A 22,050-nucleotide genomic window follows, 5' to 3' on the forward strand; every position below is an offset into this window, starting at 1 on the left:
AAAATAAGGTGTCCATCAGTGCTGGATATTCGGACTATATTGGTCCTTTGTTGTATTTGGCCTCTTTAAGGGTATGACAATGGCTTACATTTGATGATATATGCAGTATCAGTGTGTTTTTTTAGACATATTTTAATTACACGGATATTAAATCATCAATATTAATAAAATAAAAATGTTTAATCTATTTTGTTGTGTAATTTGTGAGGGTACACCATAAAAAATCCCACTATACATTTTGTTTTTTTTTACATACCCTCCCACAATCCAAAAACATATTGTGAAGCTCTTACCTCCATCCAATTTAACCCTAGCGAGTTTATTAAATATAATGAATGTACATTAGATTTCTGGACAGAGACCAGAGTTGCCATTTTTGTACACATATCTGTCTGAAATGTATGAACAGCTTCTTCTATTTTTGATACACCACCTTAGAATTAAACTGCATTAAATGATCATGTTGCCAAATTCACTCCAGTGGTATTAATATTTAAAGTTTACCTTTAAAGGAAAAATATTAAATGCAAAAAAAATGTGCATTTATTATTTTTTCTCCCATCCAAGTACTAACCAGGCCCGACCCTGCTTAGCTTCCGAGATCAGACGAGATCGGGCGCATTCAGGGTGGTGTGGCCTTAGGCGCATTTATTATTTTTTACCCATAGGAGCCGACAAAGCATTGCAACCAATAGTACAGTAAGTGGATCATTGGAGCAGTGTCAGGGTCCTGCACACTCTATCTCCTGCTTTCTGCTCATACCTCAGTAAGGGCTTTCTGTTAGAAGAGTGAATGGACTATGAGTGCACTGATCAGCACACTCCTAGTCCATTGAGAATTACAAGCCATCTGCTGCAATGGTAGAGGGGACTTAAACAGTTTAAACATTCACAGATCCCTGCAAATGAATGATGTGGCTGTGCAGGTGGAGCCCTACACAGCCGCACTAATGAGAAACCCCTGCCCGCTGCCATAGGGAGGGGGATGCTGGAACATGTTATGTGTTACGCCCTAGATACTGGTGTAACATGTAACATTTTCTGAAAGGTGAGCTTAGACTCTAAATGAACTCACAGATATAAACACCTGGGTGAGACAGCTATAATCAAAGCAGTCATTCAACAACTCAAAACCACATAAAGACTAAGACAATAGTAATATTATTAGGTTCAGCTTCACTGACTCAGAAGTGTGCAGCACATGAGTGGTAAAATGACTGCTTTCATCAGATCCTTCTTACACAGGTGCTTACTTTGCCATAGGCTACCTTTATCCATGATGTGTGAGGGAAGAAATGAAAGGTTACCTTTTATTTGTAGAGTGCTGTCAAGCATACTCTGTGCTATAACGCAAACAAAATATTATTCAAATATGCATTTTATTAACATGAAAACAGTGTGGTTAGATAATTTTTGATTGCAGGACAGAATCAGTGATGTTTGGGAACATTTATTTTTCGGAGACTTAATGGACAGCCTTGATAAAATAAATTATATACATAGTGCCAATACATTTCTAAAGGGTTAGCATCCCTGGTAATGCTGAAGTAAATAATTTAACTAGCTGCTTGCCTGCCCACATTACATTTACTATGGGTGGGCAGCATGAGCGGCTGGATCTCTTATATGTACGTCATCCAGCTAAGGGTGCGCAGTCCACCGGGCACAGCGGTTAGCAGCTCCTGGTACCTGGATGCATCAAAGCAACATTAGCAAACATTAGTACAGAGCTTAAAATTTGTGCGGAACAAACAAAAAAATGTTTTGATACAAAGAAATGTATATACAAATGTTAAAAAAATGTGTAAAGTAAAGTGAATTAGTAAATAAATGAGTTCTGTCCCTTTAAATTACATAAAAGTTGTATATGAGTTGATAAGTGAAACTCTATTCATCAATAGATCATAATGCAAGTCTGTAAACAAAAATAAACAAAAATAAAAATAACAACAAGATCCGTAATCTGAATGCGCCTATAAAGAGATCCTACCACTGCGCCATGCAATAATGTCTTGAAAATATGTATCTATAAGCAGCTGCCACTTAGACTTAAAAAAAAAAGTATCTACTAAACGTATCTATGTATCTACCAAAGTGCAAATAGATATACAGTGGGGATCGAAAATTTGGGCACCCCAGGATAAAATTTGTATTAATGTGCATAAAGAAGCCAAGGAAAGATGGTAAAATCTCCAAAAGGCATCAAATTACATATTAGACATTCTTATAATATGTCAACAAAAGTTAGATTTTATTTCCATCATTTACCCTTTCAAAATAACAGAAAACAAAAAAATTGTGTCTGCAAAAGTTTGGGCACCCTGCAGAGTTAATATCTTGTACTGCCCCCTTTGGCAAGTATCACAGCTTGTAAACGCTTTTTGTAGCCAGCCAAGAGTCTTTCAATTCTTGTTTAAGGTATCTTTGCCCATTCTTCCTTACAAAAGTCTTCCAGTTCTTTGAGATTTCTGGGCTGTCTGTCACGCATTGCTCTTTTAAGGTCTATCCATAGATTTTCAATTATGTTGAGGTCAGGAGATTGTGAAGGCCATGGCAAAACCTTCGGCTTACGCCTCTTGATGTAATCCCCCGTGGATTTTGAGGTGTGTTTAGGATCATTATCTATTTGTAGAAGCCATCCTCTCTTTAACTTCAGCTTTTTCACAGATGGCATCAAGTTACCATCCAAAATTTGCTGAAATTTTATTGAATCCATTTTACCTTCTACTCGTGAGACTGGCTGCAATACAACCCCAAAGCATTAATGATCCACCCCCATGCTTAACAGTTGGACAGAGGTTCTTTTCATTAAATGCTGTGCCCCTTCTTCTCCAAACATACCTTTGCTCATTCAGGCCAAAAAGTTCAATTTTAACATCATCGGTCCACAGAACTTTTTTCCAAAAATGCATCAGGCTTGTCTATATGTTCATTTGTAAAGTTCAAACGCTGATTTTTGTGGTGAGGATGTAGAAGAGGTTTTCTTCTGATGACTCTTCCATGAAGACCATATTTGCACAAGTATCTCTTTATAGTGGAATAGTGTACCACAACTCCAGTGTCTGCCAGATCTTTCTGGAGGGATCGTGCAGTCAAACGTGGGTTTTGTATTGTTTTTCTCACAATCCTGCGATCTGTTCTGTCTGATATTTTTCTTGGTCTTCCAGATCTTGCTTTAACTTCCACTGTTCCTGATGACTGCCATTTCTTAATTATATTCCAAACAGAGGATATTGACGTCTGAAAACGCTTTGCTATCTTCTTATAGCCTTCTCCAGCTTTGTGAGCGTCAACTATTTTCAGTTTCAGTTTTCTAGACAACTGCTTAGAAGATACCATGGTGCTGATTGTTGGGGCAAGGTCAGATGAGTCTGGGCATTTAAAACCTTTGAGATTGACATCACCTGGTCTTCCCAGATGATGATTGAGAACAATCCATGACACTGGCAGGTCTCAGCCTTGCAAAGGGGGCAGTGCATGCTATAAATTCTGCAGGGTGCCCAAACTTTTGCAGATGCCATTTTTTTGTTTTCTGTAATTTTGAAAGTGTCAATGATGGAAATAAAATCTAACTTTTGTTGACATATTAAAAGAATGTCTAATCTGTAATTTGATGCCTTTTGGAGATTTTTCCATCTTTCCTTGGCTTCTTTATGCACATTAATACAAATTTTTACCTGGGGTGCCCAAACTTTCGATCCCCACTGTAGATAGATAGTGGCACTATAACTAAACAAACCACTGTAAATATCAAGTGCATAAAGTCCAGAATAAATTAAATTAAAAAAGGACTTCAATCAAAAGGTTAAAAATCCCAAAAATGGCAATGGAAAACATAAGTGTCCATAGTAATTTATTATTCTCCAGTAACTATCCACCACACCACACGCACAGATGACACCTCTCCCCTTCAGATGTCCACTCACCAAATAAGATTGACAAATATTTTCATATTGGCAAAATTTGACAATTACCCCCTTTAGGGTCAATGATGATCTACACTTGGTGTCCACTCCTCCGTGTTGATCCATACAAGTGATATGTGAATAAACAAAGAAAGATACCACTAGTGCAAAAACGTTTATCACAATTAAAACTAGTCTACATACAATGCACTCACAATATGCATAGTAAGGTAAAGCATTAAAAATGACAGCAATGCTACTGGCATATCCTGGTCGCGACTGAGTGAATGTCTGTAAAGCCGTATGTCACCCAATCACACTCGATGTTCCCAGATCGTCACTTCTGGTATTGCATCCTACATCACTTCCAGTTGCTTTACAGCCATGTTCGATGCGCTTCCTCATATCGACTTCGTCCTGTAAGATTGGCTGTACGGCACGGCAACCTCCCATATATACAATTCAATATGCTAATGTGTTAACATCAGCCAATAAATTCTCCCGTGTCCCTGCGACCGCGCTATGCTAAGTTTACAGTCCACACACCAAAATGCCACAGGCTAAGAGTTCATAATAAAATAAAATCACTTTGTGCATATGAGTATACCTCCCTAAATTAATGGTACTTGCAAAAAAAATGTTTAAACATGTCATCACTAGAGTTGAGCGGACATCTAGATGTCCGTGTTCGGTGGGTTCGGCCGAACTTGAAAATAAAGTCCGGGTCCGTGTCCCGGACTTTTTTCGAACTTTACCCGGACAGCGAACCCCATTGAAGTCAATGGGGACCCGAACTTTCAGGCACTAAAATGGCTCTAAAAAAAAAATGGAAAGGGCTAGAGTGCTGAAAATGGCAGCAAAATGTAGTTAAGAGCATGGCAAGTGCTCTTAAAAAATTCCCCTTTAAATTTGTAATTTTTAAATAGCAGATTAGAACAGCAATCTGTAGTAAAATATAGCTGAACGCTGCACACAACAGACTGATAAAAATATATTTGTTTCTCCCTCCTCCTCCTCCTCCTCAGTGGGCTCAAGTGAGGGCAAAAAGATCGTTCACTGCACCACCCCCCACACAGCAAAATCGATGTAGATCGCTAACGGACGATTGTTCTGTCCTGTGTCTCCTAGCAGTCCCTGTCTAATCTCTCCAGCCTGTCCCTAAAATGCTCAAATATCTTTCCCTGCCTACACTCCGACCTGTCCCTGCATTCTTTTCGGGCACAATTTTTCCCTGTCTGTCCCTAATCAGCAGCAGCCAGCATGTATGATGTGTGCTCTCTTCCTACACTACAGCAGAATGACGCACCGCGCTGTGTCTTTCGAGGTTATAAAGACATGGGTCACATGCTTCAGATGGCCAATCACAGCTCCTAATACATTAGTAGGCATGGCTGTGATGGCGCACACCAGTTAAACGCTTGTTGATTGGCTGTTGAAAGCCCGCCATTAAAAGCGTGCCATTACATAAAAAAACAGGAAATAAAATTACAGAACACGGATTTTAAACCCGAACATACAGTAAAGTTTTCGGGTCCGTGTCTGGGTAACAAAAATCCAATTATCCGGTACGGACCCGAATAATACAGTCCGTGTTCGCTCAACACTAGTCATCACTCAATGGTAATTTACCACTTAATGCACCTCAAATCAAATGTCAAATAATAAAACACTTTCTTTCTAGTTAAAGGACTAATGAGAACATTTTCTTTAATAGCATAAATAAAGCAAAACATTAAAAATTGCTGGTGAAGCAATCAAGGTCTAACTCAATGTTTAAACCACTTGGCGCCAAACTTTTTAATAGGAAAATCCACTTTTTTTCTCTTTGCGATAAATGTCTAACTCTATTAGAACCCCCTCCAAGAGGGATAAACATGATCAATATGACAAAACTGTAAAAGTGTGGGATCTCTATCATGTTTTTTCTAAAACTGTAGGGATACACTATGTTTTTTAAAACCCTTCTTAATGTTAGCAATATGCTCAGCTATTTGAATATGGAGAAGTCTCTTTGTTCTCCTCACACAGTAGAGGCCACATGGGCACCACAATAAATAAACAACATGTGTTGTATTGCATGTATGAATGAATTAATCTATTGTGAAAGTTTATTATCTACATTAGTAAAGGATATTCTCCCCCTGTTACTAATCTGTACTGTCCTGCAAGAGATGCATTTGTGGCTTGGGAAAAAAACCTTTTTTAACATAATGGACTTTTCGTTGACCTGGTGGGTCCAGAATATTCTTAACCACCTGGTCTCAAAAATTTGGGGCTTTCCTGTAAATAAATCTGGGCCTATCAGGAAGAACTGGTCCCAAATCCTTATCCATGCCTAAAATGTACCTATGTTTTTTAAAAATATATTCAATATCCCTATATTGATAATGGTAATTAAAGATAAAGTTCCAATGATATTGGTCTGGTTTTGATTTTTAATTTCTTGTCTCTATTCACCAAACATTGGGCTCTGGGTAACATTGCCACTTCATTGATTGTTTTTTCAAGAAATTCCTCGTTATAACCTTTTTGTAAGAATTTATCCTTTAGGATTCCTGCCTGCGAGAGGTAATCCTCATGTTTGCCGCAGTCTCATTTATCTCGCAGCATCTGTCCCTTGGGGATATTCCTGATCCATGCTGGAGGGTGTCCGCTTTTAATCGACAGATAGCTGTTTCTGTCTGTTGGCTTAAAATAGACCTTAGTAAAAAGCATAGTGCATCCCTACATTTTAGAGAAAAACATGATAGAGATCCCACACTTTTACAGTTTTGTCGTATTCATTGTGTTTATCCCTCTTGGATGGGTTTAAATAGAGTCAGATTTATCGCAAAGAGAAACAAAATGGATTTTCCTATTAAAAAGTTTCATGCCAAGTGGGTTAAACATCGAGTTAGTCCTTAATTTTTTCATCAGCAACTTAAAATGTTTTATTTTATTAAAGCCATTATAGAAAAATATCTCATTAGTCTTTTAAATAACAAAGAAAGTGTTTTATTATTTGACATTTAATTTGAGGTGCATTAGGTGGTGGATTACCATAGAGTGATGACATGTTAAAACATTTTTTTGCATGTACCATTCATTTAGGGAGGTATACTTATATGCACAAAGTGATTTTATTTTATTATGAACTCTCAGCCTGTGGCCTTTTGGTATGCGGAGTGTAAACTGAGCATATCGTGGTTGCATGGACAAAGGAGAATTCATTGGCTGTTGGTAACACATTAGCAATTTTTAAGAACTTTTTTTTGTGTGATTAATAGTCCCTGGGGCATGACCCAGAACCCTAGGCACTTTTTAGGGGCATTTATTGGGTTTTAGGGCTTCAGAATTGTGTATTTTGATTCCAGAAGTTCGGGTCCCATTGATTTCAATGGGGTTCTGGAATCCGAACTGAACTTTCGGGAAATTCGGGTGTTCTGGTCGAACCGAACTTTTCAAAAGTTTGATCATCCCTAATTAGCATATTGAATTAAATATATAGGAGGTTGCCGTGCCGTACAGCCAATCCCAGGGTGAAGTCGATATGATAAAACAGATCGGGATGTGGCTGTACGGAAACCGGTAGTGACGTATGACACAATATCGGAAGTGATGATCCAGAGACATTGAGTGTGGTTAGGTGAGACACGGCTTTACAGACGTTCGGTCTACCGCGACCAGGATATGCCAGTAGCATTGCTGTCATTTTTAATGCGTTACCTTACTATGCATATTGTGAGTGCTATATATGTAGATTCATTTTAAAAAATTGTGATAAATGTTATTGCACTAGTGGTATCTTTCTTTGTTTATACATATATCGCTTGTATGAAACAACACTGAGGAGTGGACACCGAGTGTGGATCATCATCAACCCTAAAGGGGGTAATTGCCTAATTTTGCCAATATGAAAATATTTGTCTATTTTATTTGGTGACTGGGCACTTGAAGAGGAGAGGTGTCATCTGTGCATGTGGTGTGGTGGATAGTTAATGGAAAATATTGAATTACTATGGACACTTATGCTTTCCATTACCAAATCTTGGGATTTTCAACCTTTTGATTGAAGACCTTTTTAATTTAATTTATTCTGGACTTTATGCACTTGTTATTCACAGTGGTTAGTTATAGCGCCACTATCTACTATATCTGATTATTTGCACTTTGGTAGATACGTTGTCAAACAAAAATAAAGGTGGTTCCAAAAAATTTAAAATAGTGAGTGTGTCTCCTTTAAATAGTAATCAGGTGATTTAGATCCTCTTATGCACTTTTCCACAATAGAAACCACCACCAGCACACCACACTCACAGGAAAATGTGGCTGCCTAGATTATAGACAGCTCATAGGCATCTTGATATCTCCCAAGAAGGGAATAGGTCACAAATTCTTATGATCAGGAGAAGTCCCTTTAAGGAGAATAACGTGTTTCATACTCTAGCGCATCCTTAAGGCGTTTTTGGCCCCTGAGGATGTGCTAGAACATGAAAGGCATTAGGCAGAGCTAAGAGTGCTAATGTCACACCACCACATGGTTTGTATGTGGCAGCCATCTTTGTAAGTTTTGGTTTATTGCCATTTTAAATATATGTTTGTAATGCCTAATTTTACCACAATTACTACACCATATGGTCATATTTGGCTCCTGTGGTGAGCACTTATTCCACACAGCTGCACACTATACTCGCTAGCCCAAGAAAGAGAAAATCTAACAAACGCCATTACCAGATGGTTACACTCCTTAAAAGCACCACTGATAATAATAAATTGTGACCTATTCCACTCTTGCTAAAAATACTGGATAAGCCTATTTGCTATACAGTATTTCAAGCACACTTTACAATAAAAATTGCAAAATTGGGATTTTTAGCTCACACATATTGCAACACATTTTTAAGCTGGCCAACTGCATCAAAGCAATCCCTCTTTAGCCAGTTCTACTCTGCTCTGCCACTGCAAATGCTACTGTGGAAACAATCTTGTTTCAATTCTCTTCTTGGGAGATATCAAAATGCCTATGAGCTGCCTATAATCTAAGCAGCCAGGTTTTCTGGTGTGGTGTGCTGGTGGTGGTTATCATTGTGGAAAGGTACATAAGAGAATCCAAATCATCTGGTTACTGTTTTCACAATTTTAATTTTTTTTGGAATCACTTTTATTTTTGTTTACAGACTTTTTCACAGACTATATGATCTATTGATTATTGATGAATACAGTTTTACTTATCAACTCATATACAACATTAATGCCATTTAAAGGAACAGTACCCACCTATTTAGTAATTCATTTTTCTTTACACTTGGTTTATTATTTGTATACACAGTATCTCACCAAAGTGAGTACCCCCCTCACATTTTTGTAAATATTTCATTATATCTTTTCATGTGACAACACTGAAGACATTACACTTTGCTACAATGTAAAGTAGTTAGTGTACAGCTTGTATAACAGTGTACATTTCCTGTACCCCAAAAAATAACCCAACACACAGTCATTAATGTGGAAATAAAATGTCCAAATTGGGCCCAAAGTGTCAATATTTTTTGTGGCCACAATTTTTTTCCTGCACTGCCTTAACCCTCTTGGGCATGGAGTTCACCAGAGATTCACAGGTTGCCACTGAATTCCTCTTCCACTCCTCCATGATGACATCAAGGAACTGGTGGATGTTAGAGACGTTGTACTCTTCCACCTTCTGTTTGAGGATGCCCCACAGGTGCTCAGCTTCTTTAGCAAGGCAGTGGTCATCTTGGAGGTGTGTTTGGGGTTATGCTGGAATATTGCCCTGTGGCCCAGTCTCCAAAGGGAAGGGATCATACTCTTCTTCAGTATGTCACAGTACATATTGGCATTCATCGTTCCCTCAATGAGGCTGGCAGCACTCATGCAGCCCCAGACCATGAAGCTCCCGCCACCATGCTTGACTGTAGGTAAGATGCACTTTGTAATCTTCACCTGGTTGCCGCCACACACACTTGATACCATCTGAACCAAAAACGTTTATCTTGGGCTCATCAGACCACAGGACATGGTTCCAATAATCCATGTCCTTAGTCTGCTTGTCTTCAGCAAACTGTTTGCGGGATTTCTTGTGCATCATCTTTAGAAGAGGCTTCCTTCTGGGACGACAGCCATGCAGACCAATTTAATGCAGCATGCGGCGTATAGTCTGAGTACTGACAGGCTGACCCCCCACCCCTTTAACCTCTGCAACAATGCTGGCATGCACTCATACGTCTATTTCCCAAAGACAACCTCTGGATATGACGCTGAGCATGTGCATTCAACTTCTTTGGTCGACCATGGAGAGGCCTGGAACTTGTTCTGTTAAACCACTGTATGGTCCTAGCCATCATCCTGCAGCTCATTTTCAGGGTCTTGGCAAACTTCTTATAGCCTAGGCCATCTTTATGTAAAGCAACAATTTTTTTTTAAGATCTTCAGAGAGCTCTTTGCCATGAGATGCCATGTTGAACTTCCAGTGACCAGTAAGTGAGAGTGAGAGCGATAACACCAAATTTAACATACCATTCACACCTGATACCTTGTAACAATAATGAGTCACATGACACCGGGGAGGGAAAATGGCAAATTGGGCCCAATTTGAACACTTTCACTTAGGGGTGTACTCACTTTTGTTGCCAGCAGTTTAGACACTAATGATTGTGTGTTGAGTTATTTTGAGGGGTCAGAAAATTTACACTGTTATACAAGCTGTACACTCACTACTTTACATTGTAGCAAAGTGTCATTTCTTCAGCATTGTTACATGAAAAGTCATAATAAAATATTTACAAAAATGTGAGGGGTGTACTCAGGTACACCCTTGGTGACTGGGCACTTGAAGAGGAGAGGTGTCATCTGTGCATGTGGTGTGGTGAAGGGTTTCTTATACTGGGAAGTTTTTTTTTTTAACATATTGACCTTAAAGTGCCAGGTACCGTTTTATTTGCTAACCACTAAGCACCGACGTCACTCTTTTTGTTATAATGTCAACAAAGCTGTTATGAAGGAATTTTATTCATGACAGCTGTAATTCCTATAGAGTGATGCTGTGATTGTCTCACAGCTATCATATGGTACATGGGCCAATCACAGCACTCTTTACTATGTAATTCCCTGCAGCCAATCACATATCATTAGTAATCACAGCTGTTATGAATATAACTCATTCATTAAAGTGCAAAATATTGTTGTTACAGTGATCATCCCTGTGACACAAAGTGTAAAAAAAAAGAAATCCCTGATTCCCCCCCCCCCCTCCCCAAGAGTAGTACAGTGTTACTGAACTACTTTGATGAAATAATATAAAACAAATGTATATATATAAAAGAAAGATAAAAAGTAAAAAAAAAAAGAACATTTCTGAAAAATGTTTTAAACATTAAAAAAATATATATATTTAATAATTCATTTTTAACATACTGTCATCAATTAGTATCCCTGATCACCATCATACCAGTTATATGATGATGATGTACTGCACTGCTGACAGTATGTAAACAAAAAAGTGAACAAAAACCCAAATTTTATTTAATTTCTTCATGTTCCCAAAAAATGTGACAAAAATTGACAACTTCAAAAAACTTGTCATGGTTAAATACCTCATACTTCTTTCCAAAAGGGGGTCATTTGTAGGATATGTGCACTGTCCTGGCATTTTAAGGGCCTCAAGAAATGAGACAAGCCATCAGTACATCAGGATTAATCAATTTTCAAATATATATACCATAGTTTGTAGACGCTATAACTTTTACACAAACCAATTACCATTCACTAATTGGGATTTTATTTTACCAAAGTCATGTAGCAGAATACATTTTGCCTAAATGTATGTAGAATATATGTATTTTATTGGATATGTTTTATAACAGAATGTAGAAAACATATTTATATATTTTAAAATGTTAGGGCTTTTTTCATTGATATAGCAAAAAATAAAAAACCCAATGGTGGTCAAGTACCACCAAAACAAAGCTCAATTGTGTTAAAAAAAAAAATCTATTTCAAATGGCCTGGTCATAAAGGGGGTAAAACCTTCTGGAGGTTAGTAGTTAATATGACGGCTAAAGGCTGTAGAATATATTTTTGTTTTAGAAAGACATAATGAGGTAACTTAATCACAGAAATGCAACCTACAAAGTTCTAATTCTGAATCTTTGAAAATAATGCTAACTCAAATATATCCTTTAAACCCCCTTCTCAACCACTGTTTTTTCTTCTACCTTGTTTCTGTAGTGACAAACATCATCAGCAGGCTTGCAGGGACAACTGCTAGGTGCTAGATCCTAATGAATAAGGCACATCCCCAGAGCTGCGACTCCTAAGAGCTATTTCTCTGCACACAGGAGTGTGCACTGGCTTTTGGGAGTTAAAGCAGCAGCATTGGTTTGCTGGGAAAGAAATCAATGTATACTTTAAACAGGGATAGAGAGGGAAAGAGGGGAGGAACTTAGGAAGGATTGAAAATGCTGTTTCAGCATTGTCAGTGTTATCAACCTATACCAGAAATGTAGGAGCTTATTAGACTTTTAGTAGAACCACCAGGTATCTTTCTGTACTTACAGTTTTTTTTAGGGAATAAAACAGAAATGTACATGTATAGATTTAAACCAATAATGGGCAGGCTGAATGTGCCAAGCTGATCGATCAATCAACTTGGGTACAACCGTTCTGCTGGATTCTCTTGCGCTTTTACTAGCGGCTGATATAGCTGCTAGCAATATTCACTGTCTTCTCTCACCTCCCCCCTCCCCCACCAGGAGAAGACAATTGCTCAACCGGAGGGATTCTCGCATCAACACTCTCTGTGTTCATGGTGGAATCAAGAAAATGCAACCCTACAGGAAAGAAATTCACTCCATGTATGGCCGGCCTTAACCACTTAGCCACTATGCTGCCACTTATAAATTAGTAAACAAAATACTTAAGTAACTCATTTTAAGTGTTTAAAATAAAATGTCAAACAGTCAATATATGACTGTATCTCTGTAATTAAGTTGTTCCTATCCCATTAAGGCATATGCATTCTCTTGTACTTCTATGACTTCCAATTAACTGAAGGATACTGTAAACTTCTTATGCAGAGATAATTTGCCTAAGGGACAAAGTACTGTTATGTGATAAAGTGCCTGTGAATGCTGATTAACTCACATTACATGTACAGACCATGGTTATATTGTGAAATAAAAACACTCTATATTAATTATGTAAATTGGTATAACTACTGAAAATGCACAACCAGTACATCTGAAATAGGAGAGTGGTACTCCTGGGTTACATCAATGGTACACACAACCAACGTAACCCTTTGTTAAACATACATTTATTCTCTGCATTATACACATATTTCTTTGAAACACTACAGTGTTGTGCATATTATTGGTTACTATTGCTGGCATAGTAACCAGTTTCACAAGAATTGTATGCTTCTGGAGGTCACTGCTGCCTGGGAAATCTGTGTTACAATTTAAGAGTTCAGCTGCAACTCTAACCTGGTTTGAATTTTAGGTTACCAATATACCTAAGAAAATACATTTTAAATATTGGCAGAGGTTTATAGGATAACTCCACAATGGGCTTATATTTTATTAATAATGTCATTCTTGAACAATATATGCCAAGCTAACAGTTCAGTTTTAAAGATTGTTTTTGAATTTGAGCAAACAACACATTAAGTGGTTGTTTTACTAAAGGCAAATAGACTGTGCACTTTTGCAAGGGCAGTTGCTCCAGAGCTTAGTAAATGAGGGAGAGCTTAGCTGACTTCTATCATCCAATCATGTGCAAGCAAAAAGTTTGTGTTTTTTATCCGTTTTCCTTGCATGTGTTTGGGTATTCTTAGTAAAGTGAAACTTTATCTCATTTACTAAGCTAAAATAACCGTAAAAAAGGCACACAGGGCAAGTAAATACAGACAAGGTGTGTTTAACCTAACAGTAATGGAAAAAAGCAAAAGAAACTAGTAATTCTGTTGCTTTCCCCAATCTTTAACTTTATCAATTTCATACCCTAATGATCCAACACATATTCTGAATTTTCCCATGATTGCATTTTATAAAAGAAATGTGCTTTTTTATAACGTACAAATGTTTCATACTAAGTTGAAAAATCCCACCATCCAGCTGAATCTATACAGCCAATTGTTTCTAAATAAATTATAAATAAATTCCATTTTGTGGAATTTTGGATGGTTTCTTTCTAGAGCCTCACAGCATATGGGAAGTACCACCAACAGTAACTTTGTAATGAGGGTAATGAATTTTGCGAAGAAACAGCACAAATAGCTAACAGTGGCAGAAGCCTTAATTTGTTCAGGGTCCAGGGTGAAGGCAGTGAGGTAGTATGAGTTACTAGCAAATGAGCAGCTTTCCACATGTATCAGATGAATGTGGCTAAAAATTACTGCATATCCAGAACTAATTCTTTCTGAGAAAGGTTTGTGTTTCCACACTTTTAGTAGACCATTTGGTGAACACCTTGGGCAATGATAGCATCTTACATGGTAAATACCCCATTCAAATAAGCCACTGGAGACTGAGCAGAGACCTGTATGGTAAATTGGATCATTTTAGGCCACTGGTCCAGTAGATAGAGCTTAAAGGCTACTGGTTCATTGAGAAAGGTTATTGAGAAAGGGGGCAGGATATTCCAGATACATGAACACTTTTAGTAGACCATTTGGTGAACACCTTGGGCAATGATAGCATCTTACATGGTAAATACCCCATTCAAATAAGCCACTGGAGACTGAGCAGAGACCTGTATGGTAAATTGGATCATTTTAGGCCACTGGTCCAGTAGATAGAGCTTAAAGGCTACTGGTTCATTGAGAAAGGTTATTGAGAAAGGGGGAGGATATTCCAGATACATGAACACTTTTAGTAGACCATTTGGTGAACACCTTGGGCAATGATAGCATCTTACATGGTAAATACCCCATTCAAATAAGCCACTGGAGACTGAGCAGAGACCTGTATGGTAAATTGGATCATTTTAGGCCACTGGTCCAGTAGATAGAGCTTAAAGGCTACTGGTTCGTTGAGAAAGGTTATTGAGAAAGGGGGCAGGATATTCCAGATACGTGAACATATTTAAAATTTAGCCTTTTGATTACACAGAAGGAGGATAGCAGTTTGAAAAAAAAAAATACATGATATCAATATAACCATCTTATCCCTTTATCTGCATCATATCATTTTAACTTTTACTTCCTCTTTCAATTTAAAGAAGAATTCCAGGCCTGGTACATTTTTACACATGGCATGTATGACACATACTAATATAAATATGTAATATGTAAATATGTAAACCATACCTGCCCAATGCCCCTGGAAGCTGGATCTCACACCTCTACTTCAGTGATCTCCACTTGCTTCAGGCTCCAATGCTGAGCAGCCTGCTTGATGCACTAAGAACACAGGAGGTCGGCTACCAAGCATGAGAGCCATTCCATGCTGTGTTGCATTTTTTGAATGAATGCAAAGCATTCTCGGATTGGATGAGGTGGAAAGGCTCATCCAATCTAAAAAGGCTCTGCATTCATTCAGAAAATGGCCACTCATCATGGGCCCCAAAAGCAAGTGGATATTGATGGAGTAGAGGTATATAGTTCTGTGATTTCCAGCTTCCAGGGGCATCAGCCAGGTATGGGATATACATACTGTAGTTACAGTGATCCTGACTCTTTCATTGAATATTAATTTCAACAGGGCAATACATTAAGAGAAATTATGTATATGTGTCACAAAAGAATAGATAATCAAAGCTTAAAGAAAATATTAAAGCAGTATTAAACTCTCCATGGGTGTCTAGTACCTATGGGTAAGCCTAAAATAAGGTTTACCTGTAGGTAAAGTAAATATCCCCTAAACGTGCACCATTTAGGAGATATTTACATGTGTAGAAGCTGGCGATGTCACTGACAGATGTGCAGGATGTCATTGTGGCTTGGCCATTCAGATGACCGGACCCTGCAAACCTGAAAGAAGACTGGGTGAAGATGGATTCCCTGTCAGCAGTGACAGCGTGCCACTGGAGGGATCAGTTTTTTCGGTAATTCTGTCATAATGTGCTCTATCGCATTATGACATGAGCCTGCTGGAGGACCATTTTGGGGAGTTTTAACGCAGGTTACAACTGCTTTAAATGTTAGAAAAATGCTATAATGTAAGATGACATTTTGAAACTGAAATTAATGTGAAATGACATTTTAAAAATAATAAATATAGGGATTGTGTGGAAATAAACAGCAACAATTCGAAAAACATTTTTGTCTAATGAAGCTAAGTCGAATGCAGGATATTAGAAGAGATTGGGTTTAAACACAATGGGTTAAAAATTAAACATGGTAGTACAGTTTTTCAATATATATTACAGAGAGTAAAGGAGTTAAAGAAAAATAAAGTATTTTCCTTAGGCTTAAACAGTTTTTTAAACTTATTATGGACAAGTTTGGATGGCGTTTCAACTTATACAGGGTTTTCAGTGTAGCACGGTATAACTGTATACACATATTCAGATATATAGAAAAACATGCTTCAGGCAGGAATAATATTTGCATAGTCATTTTATCAAATTTAAATCAGGAGACATTTGATAACCACTGATATTTTTTTTTGGATGATCCTTTTTAGTAGCTCAAAATTACATTCCCGAAGACAAACACTGCTTTACTTATTAAAGTGATCTGAGGATGTTAAAGATGTTGTAAATAGCAAGCACTTAGGGGGAACCATGCAATGGTTAAATATCAGATGGAAAACCAGTCCATGATGATATAAGAGTGAGTCTATGAAAGTCTGTGGAACACTTAGGACAAGGCAGCTCTTCTCAGTAGCAAAAACCAACTCTGGAAATAGATATGCAAGAAATAGAAAAGCCCCTCTAAGTGTATTACTTTATTGCAGGGGGATGACAAGAAGGACAATTGGCAACTCACAGAATAGGAGTAAATTTAGGCTCATCTATGAAGTAGACATTCTTCCACAGGTGAAGAGTCCAGACACACCAGCCAAGTGTGCAGAGCGGTAAAGACTGGAGGATGTTGCCGGCGGATTCCTTATCCTTCTGGATGTCTGTGTTGAGCCACAGTTGGAGCGCAGTGTGAAGGAAGCGTGTGACATCACCGGGGGACAGAAACCACAATGTGTTTCAGAGCATGTGCAAAGCTCTGAAAATGTTCTGAAATGCGTTGTGGTTTCTGTCTCCTGGTGATGTCACACGCCTACTTCATGCTGTGGTTCAACTGCGGCTCAACACAGACACCTGGAAGGACAAGGAATCCGCCAGCAACTTCATCCTGTCTTTATCAGGGGCTCTGCACACTATGCTGGTGTGCCCGGATACTTCGCCTGTGGGAGAATGTCTACCTCATAGATGAGCCTTAATTTACTCCTATTCCATGAGTTGGCAATTGTCTTTCTTGTCATCCCCCTGCAATAAAGTAATACACTTAGAGGCGCTTTTCTGCTTCTTGCATATCTATTTCCAGAGGATGTTAAAGGGGAATGCTACTCAACAGTGGAATGGCATTCATTCAGGCATGAATGGTAGAATCTTTCACCTGTTGCCATTGATCCAACACCCAATGCTAAAACTCCTTAACATGTAAGCACAGTGGGTTTATTTTAAAAAAGGGAATAGAGTGCTCACTTAACCCAAAGAAGCTACACTTCAATCATCCAATTACATGCAAGTGAACAATTTTCTTTGTTCATTGTTCATTGTTTTACATGAACAAAAGTTTACTGGGTAAGTAAACTTGCTACATTTAAACACATTAAATCACTTTATATAAATATTCCAGTTTCTTATCTGTTATGACATTTAGGTGCCAGAACCTACTATTTGATACAAAGTATATCTATATACAACTATATACATCACATATATTTTACAAATGTATCATGTATGGAAAAAAAAAAAAAGGAAAGATAGTAGATAAGTGGTGATATGTTAGGAGAAGTTACATCTTGGTGCAAAATATATAAATAAATATTCTAGCCATAACTAATACTATCTATTAGTTATGCTCACTGCACACTCTCAGCACAGTAACTAACATGCGATGTATTACTCAATGCAGTGATACCACCAGGAGCTTTTGATCAGGTTACTACTTTGACAGCCAATCACAGCGGTCAGAAGATCTGAAAGCCCACCTCCGCCCTCCGGCATTTACAATCTTTTAAATGGCTGGGGGGCAAGAGATTAGGCAATGGGGTAAAACAATCAACGTTGTAAAAAAAAAAAAAATTATAACAACTCTTTACTAATTAGTTACCATGTATGTTTGTACAGGAACAGTAATCTTCTACTGTGCCCAGCTGAGAATTTACAGAGAATGTGTGAACTTCAGAAACTGTAAAAGTTGTAATATGACACCTATGGTATCAAGTAAATCTTCATTGTCCTGTTTAATTGCAAAAAAAATGGCATATTATATTTTGTAGGAGTGTACTGGCACACCAGTCAACACTATTATCCTTTGCTTTTCTCTATCCTTGAGGCAGGGTCAATTGGAAAAAAAAATTGTCTGTAACGGTGCCTATAAAGTGAGACATGTCTAAACAATGCCAATGGTTTAACCACTTAATAGTCAGAGCAGTATGATAGGTTGCCTGTGCATTTTTAATTCTCTAACATTTTAAAACATGAAACGGGATAAAAGTAAAACTGTCTCACTGCATCAGTTGGCAGCCTTTTCTGTACAAAAAAGCTGATGTGGGGTTTACATTTTAGTTTAGATATTTGTACATTCTAGCCGATAGTTCCAGCTGGGACTCTGCCATATAACTGGTCAGACAAGATAACACCATGAATCATGCCAGTGTAATCAGCTATTGCTACAAACAGATGAACTGAAAAAGTTAATGCAGTCATCATTGAACAACTTCTATTCCGCATTACAAATCTAACACTATTGTTTTCTGTACCATTTTACCACATGATAGCAGCAAGTAAACCTGAAAAAGCACAGCACATTTATATAGCAGTTAATAAAAAACTACTCAGTTAAAAAAAAAAAAAAAAAACACCTATAGCAAGTCAAACATCAAATGGGAATTGAGAATCTCATCTATTTTTCATGATGTTGTGACTTAATCTTAAAATCCCCTAGGTAAAGGAATGGCATCAGCCAAGAAGTCTGGAATGTACAGAAACGTGTGTCAAAAAATTGTGGCCACTTATTTAAACAATGCAGATAGAAAGACAAACTAGGAATAAATCTCAAATACAAATATTGGTAATATTAAAGTAAACCAGTAATTAGGATAAAGCAGCAAACCCCATATAAGGAGCTTCACTATTTCCCTTGTTCTTCTCAGAGGCCCTTAGAGCCCCCCAAAGATCAAACCAACCTTTTGATTTGGTGGTAGATTGTTTTTGATTGAATAGTCTTGAATAATTATAGGCACACTTTCCTACCTCCTATATTGCAAAATTTGGGACCCATGATAGGCCAGTGGAGCATTAAACACTGCAATGTGAAATGTGGAAGGAGGTGAAACTATTCTCCCTATATCAAAAAGTGAAGGCTTTTTGTTGGGATGCAGAAGAGCAAAAAGGGGATGCATATTCCTAAATGTTATGTTGTTAGCATTGTTTTAATCTGACTACGTAACTACTTTAAACGTGACTTGGGATTACTGATGCAGAATATGCATGACTAGATGCCATAGCCAAAGAAAGCAAAAATATCACAAAATTCTTATTAGTGACATTTTATACAATCAGCATGGACAGCAAATAATTATAGACGTATCTTTGCATGTTTTTGTTACCATGCTTCCATTGCTCATCAGAGATATTTGTTAAAGATCACAATCTGAATAAAAAGTTTTGTACACTCAATCACCAACCATTTATAACAAAATTATTTCCTAAGGGACTTTTCTTTATTTACAACAAGTCAAGTGCAATACTATAGAATGTATGGAACCATTTACAATGTTTTATTCTTGTCCACACGTTCTTTACCACTAAAAAGTAAGCAAGAGATATTTTTATTTTTAGGTGAATAATAGGAAAAATTATTTGTCTTAAAAGCAATGTCCAAAGATCTATGTTTCTGGATTTCTGTTTCTGATGAACAACCCTATTAATTGCCAGCTGCCACTTATTTGGCTATATTTTGCTGGAAGGAAAGCCAACATAGCATCTGGAAACATATTTAAATCAATGGGTTTTCAAATGAAAAAAAAAAAAAAAAAACCTATGCCAGCTTTCTTTAAAACCTAAGGAGAAAAAAACTCTTTTAATGATTTCTCAAGTACAGCACATTTACTGCATCAATCACTATTAGAAAACGAATGTGGCCATTAAAGAAACACTGCTTACAATTTTCAACAGATTAAAAAAATATTGACTACAGACCAGCAAGTCTGTTACTGTGACTAAATTGTCCACACTTTTTTTTTTTTTTTTAAGGATAAGTAGATGATTAGGAAAAATATAAAGTAAATGTTCTACTTGTCCACATACCCATTCAGTGGGGTTGACTTACTAAAGTAGTAGAAATTGGCCACTTAGCTTAGTAAAAAAGGTGAAGCTATGCTCACTTTGAATACCCAACCATTTGCAAAGGAGGGGATGTTTGAAGTAAACCCAGCCTTACCTTATTCATTAATCTAACATTCACATTGCTAAATGAGCAACCTCTACTCATATATGTTGTTAGTGCTGGCAGCCATTAAATATTTATTTCCATAAAGCAGTACCTTCAATGTAGTTTGTGAAAGCATGGAAAATAGTGTAAGAGACTGCAAGAATGAGGCATTCCTGCATGTCTTTATCTAAACCCAGACCATTTTTTATCATATGTACCACTAAACGGATTAGTAGATGCCTTCCTATGTAAATTTATCTTCATTCTGAATGTTCGAGAGAAGTGGAAGAAGGATATAAGGAAAACACAAAATACTTGAATTTACTGAGCCTTTGATGACACATCCCAAAGAACATGAAAGATAAGGAAAGGTGTTTGCCAAGTTCTTGCAGTTGCCTTTGTATATTAAATGAACTAATGTGCTTGACAAGTGCATTTATCCATTAACATCCATAGAATCCTAGGAGTTTCATGATTTCATTAATTGGCAGGTACAGACAGTCACTCTGCAATTTTGTGTGTGTTGATTGCTTGATGACCAGTGACAAGACGATAGATGAGACCAGTGTTGCACAGTATTAATGTAACAAGTAGAGACCTTCCTGTTCAATATACACAGTACATTGTGTTGTGGTTTCTGATATGAGAAATGTTTATTTAATAAAAAACATGACTGCTTCAGCAGTCCACTCCTTTGGCAGATCCCAAGCGCTGGAAAGTGATTTAAAGTATATCTAAACCTTAAAACAAAAACATAATACATTTCAGCTTACAAATCCCTGTATGTGTTGCATGTATTAGCTATCTTTTTTCAGTTTATTTTCAGTTGCCATTCATTAATTTATGGGCCCCCAGGTAGGTTTTTACTCTATAGTCCTAATAATCATTTCTAGGTGTGTCTTTTCTCTATTATAACACTTTATAGATTAAACAGTTAATCATACCAAAGCACCAAACTTTGACATCTTCACACAGCATTTCATGCAATGCTTTTTATATTTATTATAGTCGTATAAAAGACGCCAGCAGCTGTGCAATTTAATAGTGTTGTAAATGTATAAGACACAAAAACTCAGTGGACCATTACAGAAGATTATGATTATTTGATAACAAAGTACAAAGAATATATACTTTATATATTACTTTATTTTCTATTATGTGTGTTCATAGAGAACCGGTGTTTTCTGTTAACATGCACATGTAATGTAATATTTGTTGATAATATATTGATCATGGTAAAAGTCAGAAAAATTTTTGGAAATGTACTTACAGCTTTCTTAATTTATGTTTATTGAAGTTACGATCCTTATCCTGTAAGGAAACAAAGACACTATCATATATATGTACCACAATTTGTTCATAACAGCTACTTTAAACTTTTGGGTTAATTCCAGAAGGGACTGATTTCTCAACTTTGGTTTAGCTAAGTCTGGGTAATGTTCTCATAGCATAGAAATAACATGGACACTTTTGCTGCTCTGAGTGACAGACCCATGGAGCTTACCACTTTATATAAATGTCAACAACTACATGACAGCGCTTTTCTAACAG

At 37.2% G+C, this 22,050-nt stretch overlaps 1 protein-coding gene across 3 annotated transcripts in view; it reads right to left on the bottom strand.

Moving 5' to 3' along the window:
- SYT1 (synaptotagmin 1) overlaps window positions 1-22,050 on the bottom strand; it is a 754,020-nt gene that overhangs the window by 441,579 nt on the left and 290,391 nt on the right. For all 3 annotated transcript variants that reach the window (XM_082254981.1, XM_082254980.1, XM_082254982.1), the window contains exon 3: window positions 21,770-21,810. The gene's annotated coding sequence lies outside the window, so the exon portion shown is untranslated. The remainder of the gene's footprint in view (window positions 1-21,769; window positions 21,811-22,050) is intronic.

The sequence above is a fragment of the Pelophylax lessonae genome (assembly GCF_965119305.1).
Source record: "Pelophylax lessonae genome assembly, chromosome: 4".
Lineage (NCBI taxonomy): Eukaryota > Metazoa > Chordata > Amphibia > Anura > Ranidae > Pelophylax > Pelophylax lessonae.